Source organism: Thamnophis elegans, chromosome 9, assembly GCF_009769535.1.
Source record: "Thamnophis elegans isolate rThaEle1 chromosome 9, rThaEle1.pri, whole genome shotgun sequence".
In the NCBI taxonomy this organism is placed as follows: domain Eukaryota; kingdom Metazoa; phylum Chordata; class Lepidosauria; order Squamata; family Colubridae; genus Thamnophis; species Thamnophis elegans.
In genome coordinates this window covers 76,058,170-76,065,654 of record NC_045549.1, presented here as the reverse complement: position 1 = coordinate 76,065,654, position 7,485 = coordinate 76,058,170, and positions in this window count along the sequence as shown.

The following is a 7,485-nucleotide window of genomic DNA, read 5'->3' as shown; positions in this document are numbered from 1 at the left end:
ATAATACTTGGTTATGGTTAACTACAGGTACATTAAAGAAAGAAACAGAGTCACTAATCCTGGCTGCGCAAGAACAAGCTATCCGCACAAATGCCATTAAGGCCAAAATCAAGGTGGCACGCCATCCCCCACACTTTCCCCTCCAACCCCCTTGCATGCGTGTGCAACTCCTGCATGCACCCCACCCCTCACGCATGCCCGGCAGAGGCCCAAAAATCAGCTGGCCGGCAAGAGACATGTTCGCATGTGCAGTGGAGCTGAGCTGAGGCGACGGCTCGTGAGCCCGCAAAGAAGCCCATTGCCTCTCTATTTCTCCTCCTCCTGCTCTGCCTCCCTTTTTAAACTTATAAGTAGCCCTGGAGGGACAGTGGTTAGAGCGCAGTACTGCTGGCAAACTCTGCCCATTGCCAGGAGTTCGATCCTGACCGGCTCAAGAAAGTCTTAAGTGCAATTGCCGACCTCCCCTTCCTCCTGCTCTGCCTCCCTTTTTAAACTTATAAGTAGCCCTGGAGGGAGAGTGGGGAGAGTGCAGTATTGCAGGCAACCCCAGTGTGCCATTGGTTCGCCATCACATTGATGGTCTTTTCTATTTTTCTACTAGAAGCAGCAACCTCGTTTTGTAGGCTAAATCAGGAGAGGAAAGAGGAGAATCAATTTCAGGAGAATAATAGCAAGGGATTGATACGGCTCCATCTTTGTTTCCCAGAGGCAACTACGCAGGCTTTGGGAGACGGGCCGTGGCCACATCCAATAAGCTATTCTTAGAAACGTCTCCCTTCTGTTCTTTGAAGCTAACCAGCCAACAATAGTTCTTTCTTTCTTTCTTTCTTTCTTTCTTTCTTTCTTTCTTTCTTTCTTTCTTTCTTTCTTTCTTTCTTTCTTCTTCTTCTTCTTCTTCTTCTTCTTCTCCTCCTCCTCCTCCTCCTCCAATTTCTTCCCCCCCTCCTCTTCTTCTTCTTCTTCTTCCTCCTCCTCCTCTAATTATTTCTTCTTCTTCTTCTTCTTCTTCTTCTTCTTCTTCTTCTTCTTCTTCTTCTTCTTCTTCTTCTTCTCCTCCTCCTCCTCCTCCTCCTCCTCCTCCTCCTCCTCCTCCTCCTCCTCCTCCTCCTCCTCGTCCTCCTCCTCCTTTTTCAGATAATTTTCAGCATTATTTCCAGAAGCAAGGCCGCATAAATAACTAAGGTGTTGCCTTCCACACTTGGAGGCTTAGGAAACCCTGCGTTTTCTGAGCCAAAATACATCCGGAATAACAGAGAGTTGGAAAGGACCTTAGAGGTCTTCTAGTCCAACCCACTCCTCAGGCAGGAAACCTTACATCATTTCAGACAAAGGGTTGTCCAATCTCTTCTTTAAAATGTTGGAGCATTCACAACTTCTGGAGGCAAGTCATTCCACTGATTAATTCTTCTCACTGTCAGGAAATTTCTCCTTAGTTTCAGGTTGCTTATGTCCTTGATGAGTTTCCACCTATTGCTTCTTGTTCTGCCTTCAGGTGCTTTGGAGAAAGCTTGACTCCCTCTTCTTTGGGGCAGCCCCTGAAATATTGGAAGACTGCTATCATGTCTCCCCTGGTCCTTCTTTTCATTCAACTAGACATACCCAATTCCAGCAACCGTTCTTCATATGTTTTAGTCTCTAGTCCCCTCATCATCTTCCTTGCTCTTCTCTGCACTCTTTCTAGAGTCTCCACATCTTTTTTACATCATGGCGACCAAAACTGGATGCAAATGTTCCAAGTGTGGCCTTACCAAGGCCTTATAAAGTGGTATTAACCCTTCACGTAGTTCTGATTCTATCCCACAACTTCTGGAGGCAAGTTGTCCCACTGGTAAATTGTATCAACTGTCAGTAAATTCCATAACATCTTCATTGGAAAGCCAATAAATCAGAATAGAGTCAAATGGGACCTTGGAGATCTTCTAGTCCAACCCCCTGCTCGAGCAGGAGACCATAAACCATTTCAGACAAGTGACTGTCCAGTCTCTTCTTAAAAACCTCCAGTGATGGAGCACCCACAACTTCTGAAGGCAACTTCTGTTCTACTGGTTAATTGTCCTCCCTGTTAGCAAGTTTCTCCTTAGTTCTAAGTTGCTTCTCTCCTTGATGAGTTTTCACCCGTTGCTTCTTGTCCTGCCCTCAGGTCCCTTGGAGAATAGTTTGACTGCCTCTTCTTTGGGGCAACCCCTGAGATATTGGAAAACTTCTATCACATCTCCCTTAGTCCTTCTTTTCATCAGATTAGACATACCCAGTTCCAGCACCCGTCCACTTGTTGAGTGAGAGAGATCTTGGCGATCAGGAGTCCATATCATCTTGTGTTTTCTCTAAATCGGCTCCCGCTGTGAGACCTGAAAATATTTAAATCTGATTTCATGCCTCAAGTTTGTGGGCGAAAGGGAAGGCCCAGTCTCGAGGCAACTCCATGTGCTTGAAAAACACGTCCAGCATGCTAATGCACCCCCCATAGGGTGGAAGCTTCTGTTCTTACATGGCCGGGAGAAACCATTAGGGCCGTAATCTATTTTTAAAGAAAACACTTGTGTGGAAAGGGCACGAAATGTGTGGAATAGTTGTCTGGAACTGAAAGACCCTTTGAAGAAGGTGGACATGTTGTTGGGAATTTGGTAGCTGAGTGAGGGGGACTAAGATCATATTCTAGGTACATGTTTGAAACATCTAAAGTTTCTGAATACTCTTCAAGAAGAGCTTGTGCTCTTGTGCGGGATCCATTTGTCATTTCAGCCTTTGCTTTAAACTCATGTAAGCTTGTCCCAAGCCAAAAATATAATCTGGATCTCAAAACTGCTTTGTCAAGAGGCAACTGGGCTTTTCTTCGAAGCTGAAGGAGCTTCTTGGAAATGTTTTCAAAGAAGAGACCAGAAAGTTTTTTCCCAGTTGTCTCTTGGGGAAAAAAAAGCACCTTTGGGAGAACCATGAATCTGGATGACTGAGAATCTCCATAGATGGAATACGGATCATTTTCTTCAAACTCCTGCACCTTCCAAAATTGGGGAAAGCATGACTGCAGACATGTATTATTATACAATTGTATCACAGCGGCCAGTTGTTTCGCCGGATTTGGCATTGGTTACTAGTCGGGCCCCACCCAGGGGCCTAGGACGTCGTAACGTATTTTCGTAATATGCGTGCAGATCCAAGCAGTGCGGCTTTTTGCATTTGACTGATGGCGATTTTGTCAATTTTTAACTGTTTTAAATGTAATTCCAGTGCTTTTGGAATAGCACCCAGTGTGCCAATTACCACTGGAATTACCACTGCTGGTTTGTGCCATAGTCATTGAATTTCGATTTTTAAGTCCTGGTATCTTGCGATTTTTTCATGTTCCTTCTCGGCGACCCTGCTATCACCTGGTATTGCGATGTCTATGATTGTGACCTTATTTTTCTCAACCAGTGTGATGTCTGGTGTATTATGCGCCAGTATTTTGTCCGTTTGTATACGGAAATCCCACAAGATCTTGACCGTCTGATTTTCTGTGACTTTTTCAGGCTGATGTTCCCACCAGTTTGTTGCTGTTTTAATATTATAATTTTTGCACAAATTCCAATGGATCATTTGTGCTACTGAATTGTGCCGCAATTTATTTTATTATTATTATTATCATTATTATTATTATTAGATGGGGGTCCTATTTATGAAATAACCTCAGTAGAAAATCCCAAAGAAACCAAAAATGTTTTTTCCCCTTTTAAATAAACCATAGGGATTCTCATAAAGTTTGCTTACTGGTTTTATTTGGGCATTTTTCTGATGAATTTTAAAATTGCTTCTAGATATTTCTGAATAAATTCTGGCAACTTTAAGATGTATGGACACTATTCCAATATCTGAGGGGGGGGGAGTCAAACTATTCTCCAAGGCACCTGAGGGTAGGACAAGAAGCAAAGGGTGGAAACTAATCAAGGAGAGAAGCAACTTAGAACTGAGGAGAAATTTCCTGACAGTGAGAAGAATTAACCAGTGGAACAACTTGCCTCCAGAACTTGTGAATGCTCCAACATTGGAAGTCTTTAAGAAGATGTCGGATAGCCATTTGTCTGGAACGGTATAAGGTTTCTTGCCTAGGCAGGGGGTTGGACTAGAAGACCTCCAAGGTCCCTTCCAATTCTGTTACTTTGTTAATACTTCAGCAGAAGAGTAAAATATTTTAAATAGCAATAGCAGTTAGACTTATATACTGCTTCATGGGGCTTTCAGCCCTCTCTAAGCAGTTTACAGAGTCAGCATATCGCCCCCACAGTCTGGGTCCTCATTTCACCCACCTCGGAAGGATGGAAGGCTGAGTCAACCTTGAGCCGGTGAGATTTGAACCGCTGAACTGCAGATAACAGTCACCTGAAATGGCCTGCAGTACTGCACCCTAACCACTGCGCCACCTCGGCTCTTCCTAAATCAGTACAGGTAGATGTCAGGTGTCAGTACAGGTAGATGATCAGTGTTGGAAAGGAGGGGGGTTTGCAGCGAGGAGGAGGAGGAGGAGGAGGAGGAGGAGGAGGAGGAGGAGGAGGACGACGACAACAACTGTATGATCTTTAGTGCTCTCTGAGCTTGGTGGTTCTCTTGTAGATGTTTCATTACCCAAACTATGTAACATCATCTGTGCTATAAGGGAGGGGGTTATAGAAAGGAGGAGGAGGAGGAGGAGGAGGAGGAGGAAGAGGAGGAAGAGGAGGAGGAGGAGGAGGAGGAAGAGGAGGAGGAGGGGGAGGAGGAGGAGGAGGAGGAGGACTCTGCTCTCTGAGCTGGCTTGTTTTCCTGCAGATGTTTCATTACCCTGCTAAATACCAACATCAGTCCACAGTTCAACCCTCGAGCCACAGACGTTTTCTCCCATGTATTGGCATTACAATCAGCCCTCCCAGTACTTCTTCGCAAGGCAGCCTTGGAAAGCAACGGAACATGCATTTTTCAGCCTCAAGAAGAGAAGGCATTTTTCATGCTCACACCCAGTTAGCAAAGGTATTTTTTTTCCCCCCCATCGAGCTCTTGCATCTCCCTGACGCTACAGAGGGAAAGGAAACGACGGAAGGGAATAAAATGCATTTGATGGGGATTTTTTAAAAAAAACAACAACAATGACAAGTGTAATTAATTCTCGGCACCTCAGCTCCCAAGTCCACACGCGGCACATAAATCCGATGGGAAAGAGAACCGAATCTATGAGGTTAACCCCTCAGGCCCAGGGCGGAAACATTTACAAATAAAGAGGAGAATAGTAAATCAGTTTCACTGCTCTGTTTCGAAATAAATTCTCCGGAAGTCCATTCCTACTTCCACACCATTCAAAATTGCAGACTACAAGAACCATTTGCACCACTCAGGTGACCCCGAGGACACAGAGAAGCCTCCAAGTGGCCTCAACGACCCTCTCAAAGGATGCAAATGACCAGCTTGTCTGCAGGGAGTATAAATCCTTCCTTTCCCCACCATCCAATCAGAGCTGAAGAAGCGTCTTGGATAAGAAGTGAAACGTCTTATCCAAGACACTTGGATAAGGGATAAAAACCCAGAAAGGGATAAAAACCCAGAAAGTCCAGTTGCCTCCTGAAAAAAAAGGGACAACCGTGACCTGGAGGACTGAAAATATTTACAGAATACCATTGTAGGAGTTTCAAGATTAATAATAAAAATGTTTAAACACCAATAATTTCTGGGTGAAAAGTATTCTGGAGCCTTGCTATATCAACAGATACTTCATATCTAAATTTGCTACGGGGTCACTAATCTTCAGTCTAGAGAAAAGAAGGACTACAAGTCAGTATTTAAGGGACTGCCCCAAAGAAGAGGGGGGGGGGTCAGATTATTCTCCAAAGGACCAGAAGGCAGGACAAGAAACAATGGATGGAAACTAAACAAAGAGGGAAGCAACTTGGAATGAAGGAGAAACTTCTTAACAATTAACCAGTGGAAGGGAAGTTGCCTTCGGAAGTTCTCAGTGTTTCATCAGTGGAGGCTTTTAAGAAGAGACATTGTCTAAAAGGGCATATAGGGTCTCCTGCTTGAGCAGGGGGTTGGACTAGAAGACCTCCAAGGTCCCTTCCAGCTCTCTTCTGATGATTAAAATACCCCGATGGGCAGAAGGCAAGCAGATCCAGATCACCTCCTTCCTATGTGCACCCAAGGCATGTCTGGTAAATGCTCTCCCTCAACATATAAACGACATCTCCGCCAGGAAGGACATCTCCTTTGTCCAGGAAGAAAATCTGTTGGCTTCACCTTTGCATTGATGGCCAAAAAGCATAATTCTTCTGGCTATCTCCTTCCCTCTTCAACACAAACACACACACACAAACACACACACACCATCCCTGCAAGCCACCAAAAGCGTTGACCTCTTGAAAAACCCCAAGTTTTTGTCCTGCCACAAAAAGCAGAGAAGGGAGGTGAGATTCTTCAGGCCGTCGCCCCGTCCACTATCACAAAAGGGACTTCGCAAGCCGCTGTGGCCATTTATATTCCAGCGATTACACAACCTACATTCCGTCTCTGAGTTGGAACACGGTGGAGCTTTGGCTTTTTATAAAAGTGGAAGTTGTTTCTTTGAGAGAGACGGTGCAGGCCGGGTGATGAAAAGGAGAGTTGGAGAAGGAAGCTGCACCGTCATTTACAGACGCCAGAGGCTCAAAAGAAAGTTTGTTTAAGGAAAAGTGGAAAGGAAGGAACTAAAAAGAAAACCAGGGTCTGTAAACAAAGGGAAACCTTGTTTGGTGTGGTTGTGTGTGTGTGTGTGTGTGTGTGTGTGTGTGTTTTGGCCTTCAGCAAAGCTTTGTCTTTACCACTGTAAAATTGTTCCTTCTGGCAGCAGACTTAGGATTCATCAAATGCAGGAACTGGGTATGTCTAGTTAAATGAAAAGAAGGACAGTCATAAGTCCCCCTTTTTCAGCGCTGTTGCAACTTTGAATGGTCACCAAATGTTGCAAGTTGACATCTACCTATACTGATTTATTTTACTCTTCTGCTGAAATATTAACAAAGTGACAGAGTTGGAAGGGACCTTGGAGGTCTTCTAGTCCAGCCCCTTGGTCAAGCAGGAGACCCTATACTGTTTCAGACAAATGCCTGTCCAATCTTCTCTCCTCTCCTCTTCCTCTTCCCATTCCATTCTATATTCCTATATTATTCTATTCTGCTGTGCTGTGCTCTACTCAACTCTACTCAACTTGACTCTACTCAACTCTACTCGACTCAACTTTACTCTACTCAACTCTACTTGACTCTACTCTACTCTACTCTACTCAACTCTACTTGACTCAACTCTACTCAACTCAACTCGACTCTACTTGACTCTAGTCTACTCAACTCTACTCAACTCTACTCAACTCGACTCTACTCAACCCTACTTGACTCTACTCTACTCAACTCGACTGGACTCAACTCAACTCTACTTGACTCTACTCTACTCAACTCTACTCAACTCGACTCTACTCAACTCTACTTGACTCTACTCTACTCAACTCGACTC